General features: G+C 40.5%; 1 protein-coding gene across 1 annotated transcript in view; it reads left to right on the plus strand.

Annotated features, from left to right (window-relative positions):
• The first annotated feature begins 5,886 nt into the window (after positions 1-5,886).
• The window catches only part of gnaz (guanine nucleotide binding protein (G protein), alpha z polypeptide), a 41,126-nt gene continuing 23,470 nt past the window's right edge, over positions 5,887-23,542 (plus strand). Inside the window, exon 1 of the mRNA XM_015010824.2 lies at positions 5,887-6,398. The gene's annotated coding sequence lies outside the window, so the exon portion shown is untranslated. The remainder of the gene's footprint in view (positions 6,399-23,542) is intronic.

Below are 23,542 nucleotides of genomic sequence, written 5' to 3' on the forward strand. Positions count from 1 at the left end.
TTCCCTATCCAGGAGTTTCTTTTTCACTTGCTTATATTGTATTCCTCTTTGCACACGGATACAGTGGCACCAGTGGAGTTTTCATGCTTTCACCAAGCATGCAGGGATTGTTTCCAGGTCCTCCATAGACAAAACTGTCAAGTTATTCTGTCAGGTTGTCTGAAGTCCCAACCTTCAGCCACAAAGAATGTTTGGTTTTAGGTAAATTGGTGCCCCGTGTGGAGAAGGACAGTTACTGCATGCTGATTCAGTGTTGAGACAAACCCAGCATGTTGATTCAATTAATATCCATTATCACCTTCTGTGGGCATTAAATGAAAGAATAAAACTGCTGCTTGAATGACCTTCCCCTGAAAGTTTTTTTTTTTTTTTCATTTATCTGGGATGAGCTGCAGAAGGCTAAACCATCTGGTTCAATTCCTTCCTGGAATCTCCCCCAGGATTTGTTTAGGGCACATCTCACCAGGAGGAGGCCTCAGGGCAAACCCAGGACTTAGTGAGAAATTTCAATGCCTCAGTTTGCAAGACACTAATCTTACCCTGAAAAGCAAAATGAGTTGGTTGAAATGAAGAACAAAGGCTACAATTTCTCAGATCCTTGAAAGCAAGTCCCTGAAAAGAGGTAGGTAATTTATACAGGAATAAAACTGGGATATGATAGCAATAAATTCAGAGTTATATCGTTGTCATGATAAGAAAATGTGATCATAGGAACCAATAGCAACGCTGTTAACTCATCCCAATAACCCCCTTTGTCTACCTCCCTGAACGGACTTTGTAGCACTAAAACATTGCCTCACGTTTTTCCTTGTATTTAATATGGCTCACAGGGAACACTGATTCAATAAAACTTAACAACAGGTTGTAAAATGCTGCTTACCTAGCCAGTGTTTCATGTGAATAATTCTGTTTACTTTTATGAGGAAAATCCAAACCAAATCTCCCTTTCCCCCCTTTTAAATGTTAAATGTTAAGCTTAATGAATTAATGTTGCATAACAACAGACCCTCTTCCTCAACAATTTTACCCTGGAATATAGTTTTTTTTTTCTTGTGCAAATCTAACAAGCTGTTTCATTAAAAAGCAAATGCATCGTGTGTTATATCAGTTTGGCCGCTAGGGGTCACCATTGTCTGTGATTTAATTAGATCCTGCTCACAAAAAGAACAAAGAAGTCTGTGCCTGCAGAAATTTTTGTTCGTTGCAAACGTTCACTTTGTTCCGCTATCCTATGATAGCTTTTGCTTTGCCTTCTGTGTGCCTTTCTCCATCATTATAAACAAGGGTAAAACTTTGATTTACACAAAACAAAAAGAAACCAATCTGGCAAGCTTTTGAAACAGGCTGCCCAAGTTTCAGTAGTGAGATGCGACACTACATCCTGCTCACAGATGGTTCTCATAGGCTGCTTCCTTCCTTTGACTGTCTGATAAAAAGCACCTGTTTACACTTCTGAACTGATCAGACAGGAAGTGAGAGTACATTGTCAGCACTGTTGTGGGTCTGCTGAGAGCTTCAACCTGCTGGCCATGTAGCTTTGAGAAGAGTTCAGCTTTATGCGTTGTTTACATTTCTTCTACAGAAATGTTTTGTGAATTAAGTACATCGTGCCCTGCAAAACTATTCACACCGTTTGAGCATTTTCACATTCTGTCATGTCACAGCAACCTCCTCTCGTGTATTTTATTGGGATCTTACGCGATACACCAACTCAAAGCGGTGATTATATCCCATGGAGACACAATTTTCAACTTTTTATAAATACAAATCTAAAAATGCCGGAGTGCATTTTGAATACATCCCCACTCCGAGGCACCTAAATGAAATAAAGTGGAAACAAATGCCTTCAGAAGTGACCGTATTAGTAAACCGAGTGTGAGCAGAATGGCTTGACAGCAAACATGCTCATCATAAAACTGATAGGCAGAAGAAGGACAGCACTGAGAAATGAAGCAGCCACAATTCTGGAGGAGATGCAGAGATCCACAACTTCAGAGGGAGAATCTGTTGTCAGAATACTTACTAGTTTTGTCCTCTTAAAAAAAAAGTCTGGCAAGGAAAGATAGCAAGAAGTCATTTTTTGAAAGAACACCTAAAGAAGCACTGTTTAAAGTCTGGCACATACAATACAGGAGAGATAAAACCAGAGCGGGACTGGTTGGCCCACACTGGCATAAAATTAACGCGATATGTACGTCCCAATGTACTACAATCCCACTGAAATAAGGTGATGACACTTCCATGCTGTGGGAATGTTTTGTTCTTCAGTAGGGGTGACAAAGTTCTGTCAAAAGTTGAAGGGAAGACAGTAAAGTAAACCTGAAAGAAACCCTTTCAGAGGTTACACCGCAGATCAGATTGGGTTGGAGTTTCATCTTCCAACCAGAGAACAAGATTCAACAATTCACAGGATTTGAGCGACCCAGTCAAAGTTCTGACCTAAATCCATCTGAGTCTGGGGTAGAATTTGTTCGCAGTTGGTCTTACTCATGTAATGTTTCCCTTCCACATCCTAATAATAATCAACTTTCTGTTAGTCTGTCACAGAAGACCCCATTAAAACACATTGAATTTTGTAGTTGTAACATGGCTAAAACGCAAAAAGGTCAAAGGGTTTGACTACTTTTGCAAACTCTGGAGAGAAGGAACAACTGCATGTATGTAAAACCTGCACGCTGCTTCAAATTAATGACTTGTAGTTTTAAAACACGTTCTTTAAGATAATGTCTATTGACTTTGGCACTCTTTGAAAGGGCAATCCTAAAAGAGGGAGGAGGTAATTTTAATGAGATTTCAGATTAACAGGAATTACTGACCCAGAGGTTGATCTTAAAAAAAACAACTAAAAACTAATTTCACATCTCTATTCTCAGCTGCAGGTTTCTGATCTAATTTCCCACTTCTGGCTTCTTAGTTCACCAAGACAGGTGTTTAGCAGTGGAAAAAAAAAAAGAGTTGGGTCACAATAGTTTGCTTTGTTGAATAAAAACACAACCAGACGGAGCCTGTAGTCGTCAGCTGTGGCAAGAACTGTTCAGCCTCTCCCTCCCAAGCAGAGTCCAGGGGAGGGAAACGACTGTTTGAAGCTCTCCCCCCGGGCTCCGGGCTCTGTCTGTGAGATCCGGGTGCGCTGACAATATTAGCACGCGTGATCTGAGAGTCTGATCAAAGCTGGCTTGTTCTGCCCGACCGATTTCTAAAGGATTAAGGATTAGGGAGCTGGGATGGTGGGAGAGACACAGAAGCAACCCTGAAGAGACAAAAGAGGATGGCGAAGGTTAGGGGATGAGTTAGAAAGGGTTAAGGAGATGTTGAGGAGGACACAGGGATCAAAAGAGTCACACAGATGCCATTTTGAGACAGAAGTTCAGGCCAAAATGAATAAGGCACCTTATTATATCCTTAGGTTACTCGGCAGACAAGGCTGAGCTGCTGCCAACGTCTGACACATACCTAGAGGAAACCCCCTGCTGTGCTTTAATAATGAAATAAGTACGGCAACTCACAGGTACTCTGTGTTTAATGGGATTAATTTTGTTCTTCACTCACAAGCTGATTCAGGTTTGTGGGAAGGAGGAGCTAAACAACAAGGTATTTTGACTCCATTGTTTCCAGTGATTGCACGTATTTTAATAGGTTTGAGTGGTTTTCACACTTTTCTGGTAGTCTAAGGAGTTGTTCAGTGAAAGGCGGACAAATGACCTTTAACATAAGGAGGCCAAAACTAAAAGTCAAAGGTTGTTTACCAAACACCAGAGAGAAAGTTTGAGAAGCTTTCAAACTGGTTTCTAAAAGGGCATGTATCGTAATTTCATAGCTTTTCCTCTTCACTTGTATTAGCCTTGTAGTTTCTAATAGTTGTACTCATTTCCATGTATAAAATCAAAAGATATGTAAAACTGCATAAAAAAATATTAATATATATATATATATATATATATATATATATATATATATATATATATATATATGTGTGTGTGTGTGTGTGTGTGTGTGTGTGTGTGTGTGTGTGTGTGTGGGGGGGGGGGGGTGTTGGTGTGTGTGTGTGTATGTTTATATATATAAACATATATGTAAAATTGCTGAATGAATGGATGGAGAAATTGATAGATTGATGGTTAGCAATTGACTGAATAGTTTGTCATAGCTTTAGCATAAATTGTTCTCATCCCTCAACCTCATGTTTACCTCAGAGCTGAGTTTCCAATTATCATTTCATATTCCTGGGGCAAAACGTTTCCAACACAGAGGCTGTAGCTGGTTGTGAATGCATTCTCATTATTTACTTCTTCAAAGTCCATCCTTTTCTGCATTGTCACTAAACATCCACACATCCATTACATTTAGTAATAGATATGCCTTGTCAAGAAAATAATCAGTTTTCTATTTATAGCAACAGGCAGCCGCCCCTCCGGTGTTTCAGACAAAATCCTCTATAGTGGTGAGTTTTTATTTTCCAGAAGTGTGGCTCCAACTGCTCCTTTAGTGTGTTTTAAAATCACTCATGTGCTTTGAAAAGGAATAGAAATGCTAGTTGAGATTTATCTGTGTCATACTTTTTTTATTTTTTAATACAATGAAATCTGCCTTTTAGAAAACAAACATGGCCTAATGTGTGCTTATTAAGTACATCTGTTTTCCCTTACAGCTCAACAGGTAGCTGAATTAATAACTAGTTAAATAAAATGGCAGCTCGCACATCCATCCATGTAGTGACATAAACCAAAACAGTGTTATGCTATATATGCTACAGTCACAAGTTAGAAATGGTACAGAAAGGCTACATTTAAACCCGAATGCAAATTCCAACCTAATGATTTCTTTACCTGTCTTAGAAGCACCTTATCAAAAGTTTGACATTTTAAAAAAGAGATATCAACAACTAAAGACCCTAAGTTGGCAAAACTAAGTTTTACAGGGTCAAGGCTGCTCAAATGTTATCTTATTTGGATAACATTCAAATAATGTTTGAATGAATGTTTTGAACTGAGCATAATTGAAGTAACTGTTCTTCCCACACTCTTAAAAGTTGAGGATGTGTTTCTGTTTGTCTTTGCTACATGAAACACTGAAACCAAATGTTGATGTGCAGCACTGAATGGTCTCTAAAGCAGAAGTGAGATGATTTTAACCCACTGAAAATAACAAAAAGGAATAAGAGCTAAAACAACAGTGTAGCAGTGAGCAAATAATTCAACACCTGCTTGTCAAATATCCCAAAAAGACCCAGATGAAAGGTCAGTGTTCACCTCCCCCCCACCACCAGATGCGTACTTGCTCTGGCCTTTAGCCGATTAATTATCTCATAGTTTATGACACCAGGGTCGGTGTTCAGGCAATTGCATTACACCACATACTCCGAGCAATCTGGGGATTTTGTTCCTGCTGGACAGTCTGTTTGAGTATGTGTGTAAAATAAATAAGGGAGGAGACTCTTTACACATGTAAAGGGAAAGAGGAACTGCTTGTTATGTTCCAGTAGTTCCTTCATTTAGGTAAATTTGTTTAATTTGAGATGATCTACAACAGTAAGGCACACTGAACAGGGAACCACCCTGTGGCATGCTGCCCTATTTGCCCGAGCCTCTATCATTTCCTGGGTATAGCCAATAGCAATAAAGGAAGTGGTCTCACTGTCACAGAAACAGTTGGCACGGAAACAGCACATTACACCATCATCCAATCCCCCTCCCATTCCTTTGTCGTCATGTTTGTCCTCCCTCCCTGTGCCCTCCTCCTCCCTCCTCTCCCTGTCCTGCATGTTTTTTCACTCACTCATCAATGAAATCACAACCAACCCTACTGCTGGCCCTCTCATGAAGAATATTACACCCTCAAAGAACAGATGATGGTTTGTTTTCAACCGAGCCGTCAGGGTGCGCAGCCTCCCCCCCGGCAGCCAGAACAAGAATCGAAACAAAGATGCTGAAACCATCAACGTGTGTTTTCCCCCTTTTCTCTGTCACTCTCATGATTTAATCCTGACCTCCTCTCTCCCTTTCTCTCTCTCTCTCTCTTTTTCTCTATCTCCACTGACTCCTCCCTCTGTTTCTGCCCTGCACTCCCTCTCTCTGCCTCTCCTTCTCCGACACACTCAAACACACACCCTCCACCCCCATCGCTGCAGTGTCTCAACTGCTTTGGAGCAAGCAAGAGAGGATACAGAACACAGACGGTTAGAAGACAGAGGAAGAGGGCCGCCGAAAGAGACGCACACAGACAGAGAGAGAGAGAGAGAGAGAAAGTGTGAGAGGCGTACTTTGTGTGTGCAGTGAAAATGAGGACGGCATGAAGATGAAGCAGAGGCACTGAAGGTGGATTGCACTGAGCCTTCTCCTTTCCCTGCAAAGGCTTGTCTGCAGTATCCTTTTGTAAACGGATGCTGGCTTGAGATCACGGTAAGCTGCTCTCACTGTGCCTTTTTTCTCTTATCTGCACGATGGGATCTCACTGTGGTTGTTCTGCTGAAGCAGAATGATAAAATGGGGAGAGAGATGTTCAGAGATGGCACTAAGGCAGCCAGGCAGGCTGTCCAATCCCCTCCTCCACCCTCTTAGCTCAGTGCCAATGGACGCTGCTATCTTGCATTTGCAATTTGACTCATCATCTCCCTAGAGCATCTTTGATTCTTATAGAATGCCTTTATGTGAATACAGTGCTTAGTTTACGTAATATTGTATGTAGGACAAGTGGAGGATGCAGCAAAGATGTGTGCATGTGTGTGCGTGTGTGGATGTGATCAGTCCAGGCCATAAGCTGTACAAACAGGGAGGGAAACAGGAGCATAAAACCCGCCATCACACAATCAAGTGCTGAGCACAGCTGGGCTTCACCAGACAGCCAACGTGCACAGATCCCTAGGAGTTTGGGATGAGAAGGCAAAATCGAGGCCCTGGAATCGCCGTGAGATTTTGCGAGTGAAGCTTCCCGTTTTCCTTTTTGCAGGGAGCCCATTTACATCGATTAAAAACAATCTCCTTCCAGAACCATAATCCATTTGGTTTACTTGTGTCCAGCTGTTCATGGATCTACTGTAAATCTTGATGTGGGGAAGAGGACGGGAGGGGGCAGAAGGGAAAAGCGGCGCATGTTCGTTACCCCAGTGGGAGAGAAAAAAGCAGGACGGTTGTGACATTTTGTATCTCCACAGTCGTTCCTATTTACAAGAGCTTTACTGTATTTTATTTTCAGTGGGGGTTGGGATTTATTGTGTGGCACCAGAAGAACATGTGTGTTTGTGTACACTCTGTGTGTGTGTGTTTGCCTGACACACTCAAGAGAAAGAGAGAGAGAGAGAGGGGAAAAAAAGAGAGAGCTTGTGCAAGGGAGCGGTTGAGGGGCTGGAGGGAGGGGGGTTAACAGTAGGGAGGCAGATGGGGCAGAGGGGCGGAGGTTGGTGCAGCAGAGAGCAAGAGGGAGAAAAGAAGGAATGGAAGATTTGGTACAGATTGGATGGATGAGCAGGCAGGGTCGGCGGGTGTGGAGAGGGGGATAAAGGTGGAGGGGGTGGGGGTGGTGGTGATAATTTCACGGTGGTGGAAAGGCAGCGCGTTGCTGAGCATGTGACACAGAACGCTAGATGAGTTGGCGAGCGATCCGTCCAACCGAGGCGCTGAGACATCCCTGAATCAAGACGAAGACAGTGGAAAACACAACCTGCTTCAACGAGTCCATCAAATCTGACACACTGGACACCTTTACCGAGCCTCTGGGATATTGGTGATTAGGGAACATTGGGACTTGACAGGAACATTAATCTTCTAGGCTAAATTTATAATTTAGCTCTAATTAGAAACTGGGCTTGGGATGGTTACTGACCCCGAGGTATTTCAAGGTGCAATAAACGAAAGGTGTCACAAGTGCAAACATTCTCTGTCAATGTTCCAGCGGTTTTATTGACGAGATGCAAACGAAAGTGGCAAAGAGACTAGAGTTTTGAAGGTATTGCTGCCCGTCGCTTAGCTGCTGTCGGACAATATATTTCGGGCCTGTTGAGTGGACTTTTACTGCCCTTGATGCCAACACTTGAGGAATGTCTTTATGATGCAGGAAAAGAGAAGTAAAGTTATATAAAAAAAAGTGGGTTAATTATAATCTATGTTGTTGTCACAATATGTAGGAACAGTATTTTCATTAAATGTTTTCCTGATATCGCACATGGCCCTACTATAGTATTACCTACTCACAGAGAAAAAATGCTTTTTTGAAATATTTCGAGCCACTAAAACTCAGGTAATCAAGAATTGAACACTAAAAGAGCCACGCCTTTCATTCTTACCAAGGTAACACCAATTTAAAACTTCATTTGGTAACCCACAGGTTTAAATGCGTTTGATAAAAGCACTTGGAGTGACTATCTACTTAGTGTCTATACCTTGTCAGCGGTGGTAAGAGTTTGATCCATAATCAGTAGGTTGCCGGTTTGAGTCCCCGCTCTGTGTGTCTCAGTTGTTGCGTCCTTCACCCGCCTTGTCTGCTGGTGCTGTTCAGGCAGCCTGGTGGTGCTGGTGCCTGGCAACTGTGGCTACTATCCAGTACCTTTCCACTATTAGCATGTGAATGGGTGAATGACTGAATGTAGTGTAAAGTGCAGTGGCCTATGCAAGTACAGGCCATTTGTAGAAGGGTTGACACTGATCTCCAGCAATCATTGGACAGGATGCAGGTACAGCTTGGACAGTTTGTTGGTGCATGAGAGGGCAACACAGACACATGTAGGGCAAACAAGCACACACGCACAAACACACACACACACACACACACACACACACACACACTCAGTCCTATTGGCAATCTAGAAAGACCATGTAACTGAACATACATATTTTGGAGTATGGGAGGAAGCTGAGTTTCCTATAGAGGAGTATTTCCCAGCTCTGATCCTCCATTCACACTGCTGTGCAAGTTTTAGATGTTTTCCTGCTTTTGCACACCTGTTTCATATGATTGTAGTTCAATCAAAGCCTGTTAATCAGCTATAGATTGAAAGAAGGTGTGCTGAAGCAGACAAACACCTAAAACATGCAGGGCAGTGTGCCTGGAGGACCAGGGTTAGGAAACACTTCTATAAAGAACCTTTGCATGCAGAACATGCAGAAATGACCTGACCGGGTTTTGAACCCGTGACCTTCATCGACAGTGTCAAGTCAACAGTGCAAACAACTGAACTACTGTGGAGCTCGCAATGAGATCAAGGTATGCATTTTTGCCTGAAACCTTTGTGGTATTATTGATACCTATGGTGCTTTTACTCAAAGTTATTATACCATGAGAATGTTATACCAGCTAGTGACTGTTAGAAACTGTTTACTCTTACCTCTTTGTAGAGGAAATGTAATCTGAGAAGACCCAATTCTGTTTGCTTAAGCTGCAAGGAGGTAATACAAACTTTTGCCTTAACTATATAATATTGAATACAGTTATATAAATGGATTTTGTTTCTGGGCTGCACAGTGGCGCAGTTGGTAGAGCTGTTGCCTTGCAGCAAGAAGGTTCTGGGTTTGATTCCCAGCCTGGGATCTTTTTGCATGGAGTTTGCATGTTCTCCCTGTGCAAGCGTGGGTTCTCTCCGGGTACTCCGGCTTCCTCCCACAGTCCAAAAACATGACTGTCAGGTTAATTGGTTTCTCTCAATTCTCCTTAGATGTGAGTGTGTGTGTGCATGGTTGTCTTTCTCTGTGTTGCCCTGCGACAGACTGGCGACCTTTCCAGGGTGACCTCGCCTCTCGCCCGGAAAGTTAGCTAGAGATAGGCACCTCCTGACCCCACTAAGGGACAAAGGTGTACAGAAAATGGATGGATGGATTTTTTTTTTCCAAAATACACAACTGAGATGAAGTGCAATAATGTTAGCGCTTTCTTGGAAGTACTTGTGCAATTAATTTTGCAGATCCTTCGTGGCGCCATCATGTAAATATGTTGTGGCCACATCAGTTACTGGAATAAACACAAAATCTGTGGGCTGCAACACAGCAGCTGGCAGATAAAGTGGTAGCACAATGTTAGCTGTTTAACATGCAAACAACCGTTTGTGTTTGTGGTGTTTTTGTCTGGTGAAGATCTTGCTTTCTATTTCATCTTCCATGTAGTTGAAATGCCGTTTTAGAGATGGGTTGGTAAGCATCCAATGGAAGAACAAAGAACACATCTTCAAGTGATAGTTTAGATAATATGAAGTGAATCTCTGTTAATTTATTATCAGTGACAGTTTCCTTACCCGTAGAAAGATTTCATATTTATGTGAGTTTGTAGTCAAAAAATAACTACAAACTCACAGTTGTTAGCCGTCCACTGTTAGCATATTCCTTCAACTTTGTGCTATTTTCTTATAGAACAAAATATGTGTTACTACAGACCAGCACTAATTGTCAGTCTGTTTTAATGGTGAGTTTATTTTTGTCACAGAAGTTTGAGGTCAGATTTGGAAATTGCATCACACTTGAGTTTAAGGCATTTCCAACTCTACCCCACCTAACCATGACTCCTTAATTAAGACTGAAGTAACCTTCTGAATTATGTTATAGTGATTCTTGTGTAACAGCATCAAATATGACACGTTCTTGTGCATTTACAGTCCTCATAAGTATTTGTCAATTCAGGCACATGATGCTGTCACGAGTCTAATGCAGCACAATTGTGTGCACATTGATGGACAAAACAATCCCCACCAGCAACAAACATGACAATTATCTTTTGTAAAAGATCTTCAGCCTTTGACTCCTCCACAGACTCAGTCATATCACATCCTTCTACTGCGGGTCAGTGAATGATAAACAACACCAACTTCAAGGAGCCTCATGTGAAAAGATGCAACATTTCAGCTTTTAAAAAGTCCAGCACAACCAGGTTTGACTGATTTGTGACAAATGCTAGCTGAAAAATGGGAGGCCACCCTTCAGCAGTGTTTGACCTGGCTGGTGACCAGCATGATGAGGAGCTGTCTGGCTCTCATGTGGTTCTTCCAAGTGCTTCTCAGGCTTGTGCTTGTAAATGGAATAAATGGTTAAATTGTCAGGCTGTCTTGTTTTTTCAAATTTGAATAATCTATCTAAAAAAAAAAGAAAGAAAGAAAAACACCTTTCAAGAGGAATAAGGCGTTGACATAGAGGGTTTGGCAAGCTTTTCACAAGTGCAGTCCTCATCCTAGATTGCATTTTTGTTAAAAATATGGCACCATTCAAAGCTAAATCAACAGACTCCATAGCAGTAAATGATTTATTAAGAAGAAGAATTGTTGCAACAAAGGAATGATTAAAAAAAAATCAAACAAGAATGTCCTTATTTACTATAATAAGCATAAAACAGAAGTCCTGAGTGACACTGGGTTTAGAGTGATCACAACATTCAACAACATGTGATATGTCTGCGCTTCTCAAGGGTCATGAAACCCGTCACCACACCCTGGTAGGTTCTATCTAAAGCTTTTGCGAGCAGAAGTACTCTGACATAGATTCAACCGCCCAAACCACCAAGAAAAGAAAACACTGCACTGCACACAAACGAACCATTCCTCCAACTAAATCAGTCAAATTATTGTTCTTTTTGCTGAACTGGTGCTGGATAGCGTGCTGCAGTTTAAGGAGTTTCTGGTGTGGCAAACCATATGCTGACTTGACCTCCTCTCACCTCTTTTGTTGCTTGCAACCTCCATTAAACTGTGTGACATAATCACAAGAGACAGACTTGGGTTTTTAAAGAGGCAGTGGCTTGTTGAGGAAGCAATTCTTGCACAGAGGAGTTTAATGTCACAGACCAGTGCACTTTAGGCCGTTTTTTCTTTTCACCTCGTAGGTGAGCACACCAGCAGCTCGGACAATTAAACTTAGCTCTATTACAGTAAAGTGCCAAGGGGCCCAGGCTTAGTTCCCTCTGCTACCTACTTAATAAAATGATTAATCTGAGATGTCATTCATTTCCTCAAGAGGGAACGGAAGAATTATCTAAGAAATCTTTGACATTTCCGCAGGAATAGAGCTATGTTAAAGTTTATTTTTAACACCGTCTAAAATGAGTCAAACCACAGAGAAACGTGTTATTATTCAAAGTGGAATGACAGCCCCTTGCTCTGATTTAGCTGGCACAGCACCTCTGTTTGTTTTGGGTCTTCAATCCCAGTCAGTTACTGGGACAAAGTGTCATCGCCATGAAGACGTGGTTTGGCAGCCTTTTCTCTTAGATGGACATCAGCACAGAGATAGGGCTTTAAATTAATTAACTGAACCTTATTTATCTTTCAAAGGTATTCATGCCCTTGCAGTATCACACGTCTTATCAAGTTACAACAACATTAAATCAAGTTACAAACTCTTATGTGCTCTGCTGTTGTTTTGTGTGATAGACCAGCAAAAAAAAAAACAGCACAAAACTCTGACAACCTTAAATGAGATTCGGTGCATGAAAGCATTTAGCTTCAGAGGTCATGTAAGCATCAAATGCAGTGGTCCTCAAAGCCAGGCCTTCAACTTTTAGATGTGTCCCTAGTCCAACATTCCTGAATTAAATTCCTAAACCAGTGTTTCCCAACCGTGGTCCTCAAGGCACCCTAACCTGCATGTTTTAGATGTTCCCCTGCTTCAACACACCCCATTCAGATGATTGCAATTCAGCAAAACCCTGTTAATCAGTCACCAATTGCAATCACGTGTGCTGAAGCAGGGGAACATCTAAAACATGCAGGTTAGTGTGCCTTGAAGACCACGGTTGGGAAACACTGTTAAACTACCTCCTTAGCAAGCAGTCAAGTTCTCCAAAGTCGTGTTAATGACCCAATTATTTAACTCAGGTGTGTTGAAGAAGGGACAAAACCTGCAGGACCGGCCCTTGAGGACTGGATTCGAAGAACTCTGCTCTATGCACTGAGATTTTGAACTGACTTATTTGGGCTGAAGTATGATCATTTCATTTATATTCCTAGGTTGAAGGTTAGTGGACATCCCCCAAAAGACTGCAATTACATTGAAAGAAGGTTCTACATGGAATACAAATGGAGGGAAAATTTTGACTTTTATTTTTCAAAAATTTAGAAACCCATGCTGGACAAACTCCAAAACGTTCAAGAGTCATAAACACTTTTACAAGGCAGTACAACAGCTAAACATCCACGAGGATGGCCGCCTATTGAATTGAACTAAATCTTAGGACTGGCAGTGGGTGGGATCTGTGTGAACAAGCGAGGATTAGGTTATCTTTTGGTGTTACATAAAAACAACACGGGCTCAATTCATCCCTCCCTGTCTCTTTGCCCTCCTTTCTAATCGTTGCTGGTACTTGCACACAGGGGCCTGTCTGTTTTCCCGCTGCTGCTGAGCAAGACGGCCTTACTTCCAGCTCTCAAATCTGAGTGATGAGAGGGCAGAGCAGAGGGGACTAACAGAGAAACTTTGTGTTCCACTGCACACACATAACAGCAGTCATATGACAACAAGGAGGTGGAGGAGAGAGGGAGGGGGAAGATGAGGGCGAGCTGTGGCCTTCCACTGGCAAGGGTTGGTGTTAAAGAAAAATCAAAGTGCTCCATATTTTGTGTGCGCTTACGTTGGGTGAGTGGACGTAAAAGTCTTTGTGGACACAGGAGGGTGGAAATGTGTTGTTGTATTTGGGTGTGGTTGTTTATCTATTAGTTTGGGTCTTACACTGCCCCCTTTCCTGGATCATCTTGGGTCTTTAAATATTAAAGACCCCATAAAATGCGGGGTCCACCGCCCCCCATGCAGGGGCTGTTGCCTCTCTTGCGTTCATGAGTCTCTTGCTTTGGTATGTCACTTCTCTGTCTGCTGGGGTGTGGTGGGTCTCTGTGTCCATGGATGGATCTACTCCAGCATAGCTGGTTGCCAGTGGAGCCTGGGGGCTTGTCACTGTGGCCCCTGGGGCTTCTGCATTGTGGCTGCTGGGGGGTTCCTCCAGGGCTCTCCTCTGCTCCGCTCTGGAATGGGGGATGCGGTTATCCCTGTGATGATGCTCCCGGGGCTCCGTGCTCAGGGGCCCTCTGGATGTCTGTGGCTTTGGTCTCTCTCATGTCTGCTTCAGGTCCTGGAGGGCAGGTCTGTGGTTCCCCACACCCGGTACTGAACATTGTTATGGAGAAACCACATATAGACAAACACGCTCACAACCAACATCCAAAAATGTTTAGGATCAGGTGTTTAGAGATGCACTCTCAGTTATGCTGCGGTTTCCCCTATGTACATATTGTGTTATTAACTTGCACCATGTACATTTTAGTAATGTTATATATACATGAAACCAAATGCAAAGTAATTTTCAGTACTGCCCTTTAACATTTTCTTATTTCTCTTCATTATCATATTAATAATCATGAAAAGCTTGATGTTTAACAACTCAAACTGCCTTTGCACAAACACAGAGATATATGTGTTCAGTGTTGTAGAAATCTAGATTCCAGAATTTTTACTTTTCTCCACAATCACATGTTTCAAATCCTCAAACTAATTTTAATATCAGGATAATTAGACTAAGTAAAAAAATATTTGCAAAAGATTTAATTTGTGAAAAAAATAACAACTTGACTCTAAACAAGCTCTTGATGGAAGTTGGTCTTTGGTCTAGAAGGAGATATTTTGAGTGTGAATGACCTCTTTAAAGATCATGCTGCAACATCTTATCAGATTAAAACCTAGACTTTAAGTAGGCCACTCTACAGTCATTTTTTTTCTAGCTATTTCAGTTTGACTTCCTCAAACTGTGCTTCGGATCATTGCATTGTTGCTTTATCCAAGTATGCTTGAGCGTAAGGCCATTAACTGATAGGCAAATATTCTCATTTAGCTTCAACATATCGGACTATGACAAATCCTGTCTGTTTTATAAATATGTGTCGATAAGATGGGTCTTAGTGGGGGTTTTTTCAACAGTGATTTTGGTCTTGACGTTATTTAATTGATGTCATTTGTAGCAAGTCTCAATTTATTTGTTAAATGTTAAAAAACATTGCTTAATTGGGACAAGACTGCGGCACTTTAGTTAGTGTTCAAGATTCCTATCAGCTTTCTGGAGTAGATTGAAAGCTGATTTGGGCAATGCTTTTTCACACCATTATTCCATAAGGCTTTTTACAGAAGCACCTGGTTTTCTCATTTTGTCGTCACAGCCCTAATCTAATGGAGCTCACTGAATGGGTTAATGACAGTAGTATTACTGGATCTGCCTCGGCGTTCGAAGTTTCTCTTTTCCTCTATTCCGTTTATTAAATCATGAAAACAGATAAGTTTGTAGTTCGGAGAAATCAGCAAGTGTCTGGAAACCACAATGTCTTTCTGCTGCAGAAAGCATTTGTCTTATCTGTCAAGACACAAATTAATAACTCACTGAAGAGAGTTTGACTAAAGATTAGGTACAAGTAACGTGAGCTGCTCTGTTCTACATGATGCAGCTTGCAGTGGGAAGACAGATACGTGTATTCACTTGTCTACCATGAACAATCTCATGTCTTCACATCAGACGGGCTGCCCATAGCTCAGTCTGCACACAAGCATGCCATTGTCATCACTGGTCGGCCTTGTGACTCAGTGTGACCCACTGGATTGTAGAAAAGGGTACACAGCCACTGAGATCAGGAGCGTTAAACGGAGCATTATCATGAAAAGCATCTAGCATACAGAGAACCCCTCCGCCCCCCAACCAGTCCCCACCCTGTAAACAGCTCACTGTTTTTAGGGGGGAGTAGAGGGAATAAAACACAGCCTGTCATTGTTTGGCATAGGGAACGAGTTGGTGTCCTTGCATGTGTACAGTAATATGGCAATCTTGCTCTAAAGGCCCCACACAGGGCACCATGTAAGAAAATCACTCAGAAAATATTCAATAAACTATCTATCCAACAATGTGAGCAGCGCATAATATTGGGTCAAGAAGAACGGGATGGTAGAACATTTTAGCAATATTGTTGGGATAAATAAATTGATTGGAGCTCCGATCTCATATCCATAATCTGTTCCATCACATCCCTATTTTCTCTATTGGACTGGCAACTCCTGGAGTACAAGAAACGGATTTGAAAGGACTTGACCTTTGTGAGACGGTGCATTATTGTGCTGAAAGCGGCCATTAGAAGATGGGGAGACTGTGGCTGTAAAGGGACGGACACGATCAACAAAATTACAAAATTAAAAGTGACAGATTTTATGCTCGTCTAATGTGTTTCAACTATGGGCTCTTGAATATCAGAAATTAAGTTCTCAGTGTTGCTTTACCTACCTGTACCACTTTTTTTCTGGATACACCTTTCAGGAAATGTGCAACACTCTTAACTGTGCAATATTTCCAACAACCTGTTGCAGTTGCTGAGTATTTGTTCTTAAATGTGTGTTCATATTCTAATAGGCCTGGACTGCAGGTTTCATGCACAAACGGCAAATAATGAAACAGTGAATTTATATCCACTGTCTCTGTTTAGCTTCTCCTTCTGAAGGAGTGTTGCTGCAATTTGGGAACACAGATCAACAGCAAAAGCAATAAACCAGCTACATCAACCAATCCTGACCCTCTACTCTGACAGAAAGGAAAGAAGAGTTCTACTGGAGATTATAATTGGATATCTAAGGACATAATTTATGACAGTTTTATCCTGGTTAAGCTCTGAAACTGACTCAAGACCAGTTTTAAGTCAGAAGAAGTTTGTAATAAATTGCAGACCTTTTTAAAATAAAACATGCAAGTGATGTCTTGTAGGATCAGTGACCATACTTCAGCATATTTGTACCATTCAAGCCCAAAATCGGTGAATGATCAGCATTGTGTCCAATAAAATGTGTCTCAGAGCAAAAATACTGTAAAGTATTTCAACTCTACCTATTAAAATTTCTTAAAAAGGTACTGATGAGACTGTTACTGCCTCCCTTCTTCTCCATGGAGGCCCTGGAAGGACTTCTACATTTTCTTTGCTTAAAAATTGCCACTAAGGTTGGCAGATTTAATCAATGTGATAATAAAATAAAACTGTGATAATCGCCATGGGTGGCTGAGTTTAAATGTTGTGTTTGCAAACATAAATGCAGAACTGTTGTCTCTCTTGACGTAGAGTTAACAGAAATTATGAGTCATCTCACAGTTTATATGAGTACAAACTGAAAAATGATTGAATTAAAGTGCTTCCAATAATAACATAGTAAAACCTTTTTTTTTACATTTTCCCTCTAGACAGGTCTACATTGAGTTCAGGGTTTATCCAATAAGATCTCCCTTCCTTCTGGGGCCATTTTGTTGTTTTTTGCTCACATTTTTCAAATTTGGGGAAAAATGGTTCCTGCTGTGAAAATACAGGGAGGACAATGAAAACTTTCTGATAAGATTTCTGCATTGGAAATGTCAAAAACTGGGTTTGTCAAATGGAGAAAAGTTTCTTAAATCTCGTAGAGTTTTAAAATCATCAATTTGAGGTTTTAAAGGAGGCTAACATTTAGCTACTAGAGGTATTTGTACAGTGCTTACAATATGTTTGTGTCTTACCTGTTGCTCTGTTTTAGTGTACTTTATCTATTTGATACTAAATAACTTAATAACTTGGGACTTTCTCATTGATCATGTTAGCTACTGGTTTTGGCTAGCTGGATGACCAGTCCTTAAAATATCAGGGTAAAAAAAAAAAGGCCCTAACTGAAACCATCATAGTGGATCTTTAAGACTTGCAGCGGTTTGGATAGTTAAAGTTAAATATCTCATTTTATCTGGAATACTTATTTTTTAAAATCAAACCGCCTCACATATTTCCATTGGTAGCTTACAAGCAATAATGCTGGCCGATATCTTGATTTTATCATGTGGCTAGATTGATTCTCTATTTGGCCGGACTTGACGCTTATTTTTGCTGCAAATGGAGAAGGTCCAGAGTCAGCTGTCATTGGATCAAATGCAAAATATAAGCTGCTGAATGGAGCCGAAGATCGCTCTTGCTGCGACCTATATCTCCTAAAATTGTGACGTAAAGTAGAGAGAACACAAAGCTCTGACTCATCACTCAGACTCAGGCCTTCTGGCTTGGACAGCTTGCTCTGCTGAACTCAAATACGAACAGCAGCGGGTTGGTTGGGGGGGATTTTTCAGCATCAATGTGATCCGTTTAAGTTTACAGGCAGTTTCACATGATGCAGCTCTGTGTGTAAGACCTCTGTTAATTGGCGCTGAGGTGAGATTGATCTATTGGTCTGATACTCACAGCATGAAACTGACAGTCTGCACTTTGTCTCACATTCCAGTGCGTCACAGCTTTAGAAGATCCAGTCTACAAATTGTATCACGCCCTGCTGACCGCCTACCTTATAATTTACAACTTCCTTCTCTTTCATTGCAAAACTTAGTGAACCCATCCATGCTCATGATTTGTGTTATCTTGTCCATTTCTGCCTTGCATGTACTCTGACTCACATGACTCTGCTTATCACAGGAAGGGGTCAGTTGTCAATTCTAGACTCTCCGTGTTTGCTTGTGACTTTTCGAGGCAAACTGATATTGAAGAGTAAGCTTGATGAAACAGATTATAAGGCTTGGTGCAAATACTCTGGTTTAAGCCTGCAAAAGGTGTGTGACACATCAAGATTTTGTTTGCTAAGAATTTCCATCTTAACAGACGGTCTTAAAAACACAAAACTGGTTGCATCTCCACTACTCTCTCTGGTAGAAAATGGATCTAAAAATTCCCCTCAGCATTGCTCTTGGGCTCTAGACATTAGTGGAATGCAGCTGGAATGAATGCCAGCAAACAAACTGATTGAATAACAAACAAAAAAAAAGTAAAGTTAAGGTTTATATAACTGCCTGAGTCACGTCAAATAAATTCTTTCCTGGTTTTGCCTGAAAGAAAGATTATTTATTTCATAAGGTCAGTTTCAGTGATTCCACAATTTATGGTTATTTGGACGTGGTTTAGATGAAAATTATAATTATTTCAGCAGTAAATGTAAGCATGTCCTTTATAACAAAAACATGCAAGATGAGAAAAATGTAGGTATTTAAAATACATTTAAACAGTTAGAAAATGTGTTCACTAAAATTATTTTATTTTCATCTGACATAAGTAATTTACAGTAATTCTCACCACCAATACAATTATTATATAAGAAAAACTGGTAAATCTGGCAGTGAGTTGAGCAGTGAACATTTTTTAAGGATTGTTTTTGAAACTCTTAAAAGTTAGTGCTCTGGAACAGTAACTTTTATGAGTGCATATTCATACATAACCTGGTGAAAAGATTTCTGTGTTCACACCTCTCTGGTGATAATTAAACACCATGACTTCTAAATGCAGCGACACTCAAAATTACACCATAAATTTACATAAAAACTTGTCTTACCCAAGGTCATCAGGGTCACAGTTGTTGGTCTATGGTAATTTATATAAACTATAAATTACCATAGACAATTAGAATGCAAATGAAGCATTTTTGAATATATACTTAGTTGTTTGTATACGTTTACAATGGGAAACTGATACTGAAGAGTTTGCCAATTTTAGCTTGGCAAACTGATGTTGCCATATCAGCTTGAAAATATCGTATTGATATGTTATTTTCATATCCCAAATTTTTGTTTTGTATCCCATGATTTTCTTTTTCTTGAGGTATCACCATTACATGGAGGCTCATTTCTTTTAGCCACTCTTCAAAATAAAAGTTGCATGAAAACATTCTATAGATCTTAAAAAATCAGTAAATTTTGACACAAAAACAGAAACTTACCCAATGCAGCTACAGTCAGAGCAATATTTATTGCTTTTAAGTTTAATTTTTAAACATGGAAAGAGTGGCGTCTTGGAGTCATTACGTCTCCATAACAACCATTAAATCTTATATGTCTAAGAAAAAAGAGCCTTACCCTGTTGATCAAGTAAAACTGGGCATTGATCAACATTGAGGCAGTTCTGTGACCAAGGAGATTTCAGCTTGGGATTGTATCTGTATTGATCTCCAAGGAGTTTTTCTCTTTTTTTTTTTTTTTTTTTTTTTACTAATACATTGCTTATTTACTGACAGCATATAAATTAACAACTTTGCTGTAGCAAAGCTTCTTGTCTCACTTGGAGGTCTTCTCTACTCTCTTCCAGGGTAAATTTCTGTCTCTGGAGTTTCACAACCCTGTCTTCTTCTCTTGATTGCTGATTTCCAAACACTTTGAGATTTATTTATGCAACACTATAAATGACAACCAGAAATATAAAATATGATACTGGCAAAAAGCTCGATTACAGTTTCACTCTATCACAGTTTCCTCTTATCACAAACAGCAGATCTGGTGATTAGCTACCGTTTCACTCCTGGGGTTTCTGATACCGTTGTGCCAGGGAAGATGAAGTGTTTCAGGATCCTGCTTTTAGTTGTTTTGTTGATCATAAGGCAGGTCAGCTTTTTCTTGTGTATGCGGATATTGTATACCTAATTTGCTAGAGGGACTCGACATGCTTGAATGCGTCTTTAAATAATGGCAAAATCTATCAATACGACAGACCTGAAATAGTCTCTCCCATCATTTATTATGTTTTTGACACTCTCCAAGGCCAACTAAGCAGGAACAATAAGTGATGGTGACAAACTGGCTGAAACCCTTAGGGGCTCACTTCTCTGCTTTTATCAAAGACTCGCATTTCCTCATCACCAAGCTGTTCTGAAGAGATTAAAATGGCCGCACACGTGCCTTTGAGTGTAATTTTTATGTGAACAGTGAACATGATGGTGGTCCTTTTTCCCCCCACACAGGTGCCAGACTCCTTGCTGCTTCCTCTAACATCCTGTCTGCTTATCTGCAATGAACAGGCTTCTCCCCCCCCCCTTCGGTTTTTGCGATATAGAGAACATCAGACATAAAATAATGACCATTCAGTGATATTGTCATGCAGGGTGTGAGGTTGGTTGGAAAATCTTTGGACAGCTGGGAGCTGCCAGAAAGTTCCTCCGGCAGAAAAACAACAAGGAAAGTATTAGTCACTTTTCCTGTCATAGAGCTATGGTCGATCAGTGTAAATGGATACTGGTTAAGTGTTTCATAAGTGGGAGATGTGATTACATTCTGGTCAATCACATGAGACAGCAGTTGTTGTTGACAGGCAGCAGAGCCCATTATTCTTCCTTCTGCTCCTCATCTGAATCGCACTGAAATGCAAACTGGTTGGTTAAAATGGGGAAACACACTCACACACACCTGCACCTCTGTTACAATTGACTAATTCTCGCTTTCCCCTCCCCCCGAAAAAAATTTAAAATGGTTTATTTTATCTTTGTCTGTGAAGATAAAATAACTATTTTCTGTTTTCCCAAAAACTCTGAGCAAACTACAGTCAAAGCGATCATTAACAAGTTTAAAACTACTTGAGCTGTGACACAAAAGGCTGAATGAAGACCAGACTTTCTTATGATACCACACACAGAGGGGTGCATTGTAAAGCTGCTTTCTCAGTTTTTTTCATTCTGCCACTCGTGTAAAAATAGAATCAAAGAGGAAATTCAGGTGTAAAAGCAGTATTGTGTAAAGGTTCACACACACACACACACCCACACACACCCCCACACACACAAAGTTCTAAGTATTAACAGCAAAATATAAAAAACAATGTTACAAATAACAATCATAATAGTGATCATAATAATTACCACAACATACTGTGCAAGATTGTAACAGAAAGTAGTGTGCAGTTATTAGAAATAAAAATATCCGTCTTGCAATTCAAAGAATGTGCAACTGAGTCAAAGCCCGTTTTTCAAAAATGTATGTGCCTGCACATTAAAGAAGATGGACTATTTACAATTCAGTACAACTGTGCAGAAAAACAGATGTGCAATAACAGCAGAAATGTTATCTAAACATAAATAAGTGACTGTGTATTGTATTGCAAATGTCTTGTTTCTGTGCCGCCAAGACACAATGAATGTGTCATGATCTGTGTTTCTGTCCTGAGTCTCTGTTTCTGCGTCTTCCCCATTAATTGCTTCCCAGGTGTGTCTCATTCCTTGATTACCCTCCCTGTGTATTTAGTCCCACCTGCTGTCTTTGTCTCTTGTCGGATCCTTGTCCAATGTCATTTGTCGTTTGTCTGCCTGCCATCACAGTCGTACTGTAAAGTCCTGTGTTGGTTTAGCTCTCAGTTTTTCAGTTGCTACCGGTAATTAGCTGTGCGCTAACTGTCTGCCGTGCCGCCTGTGTTGGACTGTGTTTGAGCTCTCTTATTAAATCATCATCACCATCAACTGGGTCTCAGCGCTCACTCTCACCACTACAAACTCACCACCTCATGACAGAATGAAGGGTTTTTGTGACTTATCAAGTTCTGTCACATCTAGGAAGTCGTTTACACACAGTGATGTTTAATAACTTACATTAGGTGTTTTCATAAAGTGTCATTTTGTCAGCCTTTAAGCAAGCACTATACATGAATGTTCAATGTTTATGTACACATTCTATAAATACCCCCACATGGTTAGATAGTTGAATTAATTCATAACCTAATCTCAGCCACTAAAACCACTTGGAAAGGTGAAGTAATTGAACTTTCATCAGTGTTGACGTAGCATCTGCATAGGGTTGCATGAGAGAGAAATGTAGTTTGTGGCTTATTCTTGAGCCATTTGCATAGCACTTGTATAACTTAAACAGCGATTATATCTTATATACCATCTCAGTTGCAAGAGTGTGACAGAATTTTCCAAGAATTTTCGAGATCAAATTATGCAATCTACTGCATCGAAGACACAGGCAATCGTACTTGCTACTTAGTGATATATCACAGACATAAATGAGGCAAAAACACATTTCTAAAGCTTGGTGGAAGAGTGCTGCTAAATAAAAAAAAAAGAATGATTTGTGCTCTTAATAAACAAAAAAAATACAATCAATAGTTGTTGCTGTAAGTGTGGAACATTTTGATATATAAAAATCTGATCATTTCAGTTGCTGCATGGTCTCTGCAGACAATGTCTAATGCATTTTACCAGTTCACAATACAGTGTTGTGTTCTAGCCATAACATTTCACCTCTAATGGATTAAAATCACCATTCAATCTAAAGTGATTGAACCTGTTGTTAATAAATCTTCTGGCAACCGAACAACAGCAGCATGAAAGAAGAGGACATTACACAACACAGCACGCTGCTTGTACTAAGCTCTAAAGGAAGGTGTGATTGTAATTATATGCAGCATGGTAAATTAATAACAGCGAGTAAGCACCAGAGAGAGTGATGGAGAGAAAAGCTGATAGGATGTGTGGAGCTGGAGGTGTGAAGATAAAAAGTTACCAGCCTCCACCTCATGTGCCTCTCACATTTCCACTACTCCGGTAATGGATTGAGATGCCTCGTTGCGCGATGTCGTCCATTCCTCTGTCTTCACCCTTCCTGGCATGCACCATCTTACACAACGACTGTCTCTTCTTTTCAGCTAGCAGGACATACGGGAACAAAAAAAAGGATGGCTCGATTTGTTAACACAATGTGAAACTGTTGGGTGCATAATTTGATATTCATTAACGCAAACTGTCAAATATTTCTCTTTTAAAATGCAATAAAAACAATCAGTGAGAGAAGGGTCATACCTTAGAGAAACACT

Source organism: Poecilia mexicana, unplaced genomic scaffold (assembly GCF_051168715.1).
Source record: "Poecilia mexicana isolate PSO_F unplaced genomic scaffold, ASM5116871v1 scaffold_12, whole genome shotgun sequence".
In the NCBI taxonomy this organism is placed as follows: domain Eukaryota; kingdom Metazoa; phylum Chordata; class Actinopteri; order Cyprinodontiformes; family Poeciliidae; genus Poecilia; species Poecilia mexicana.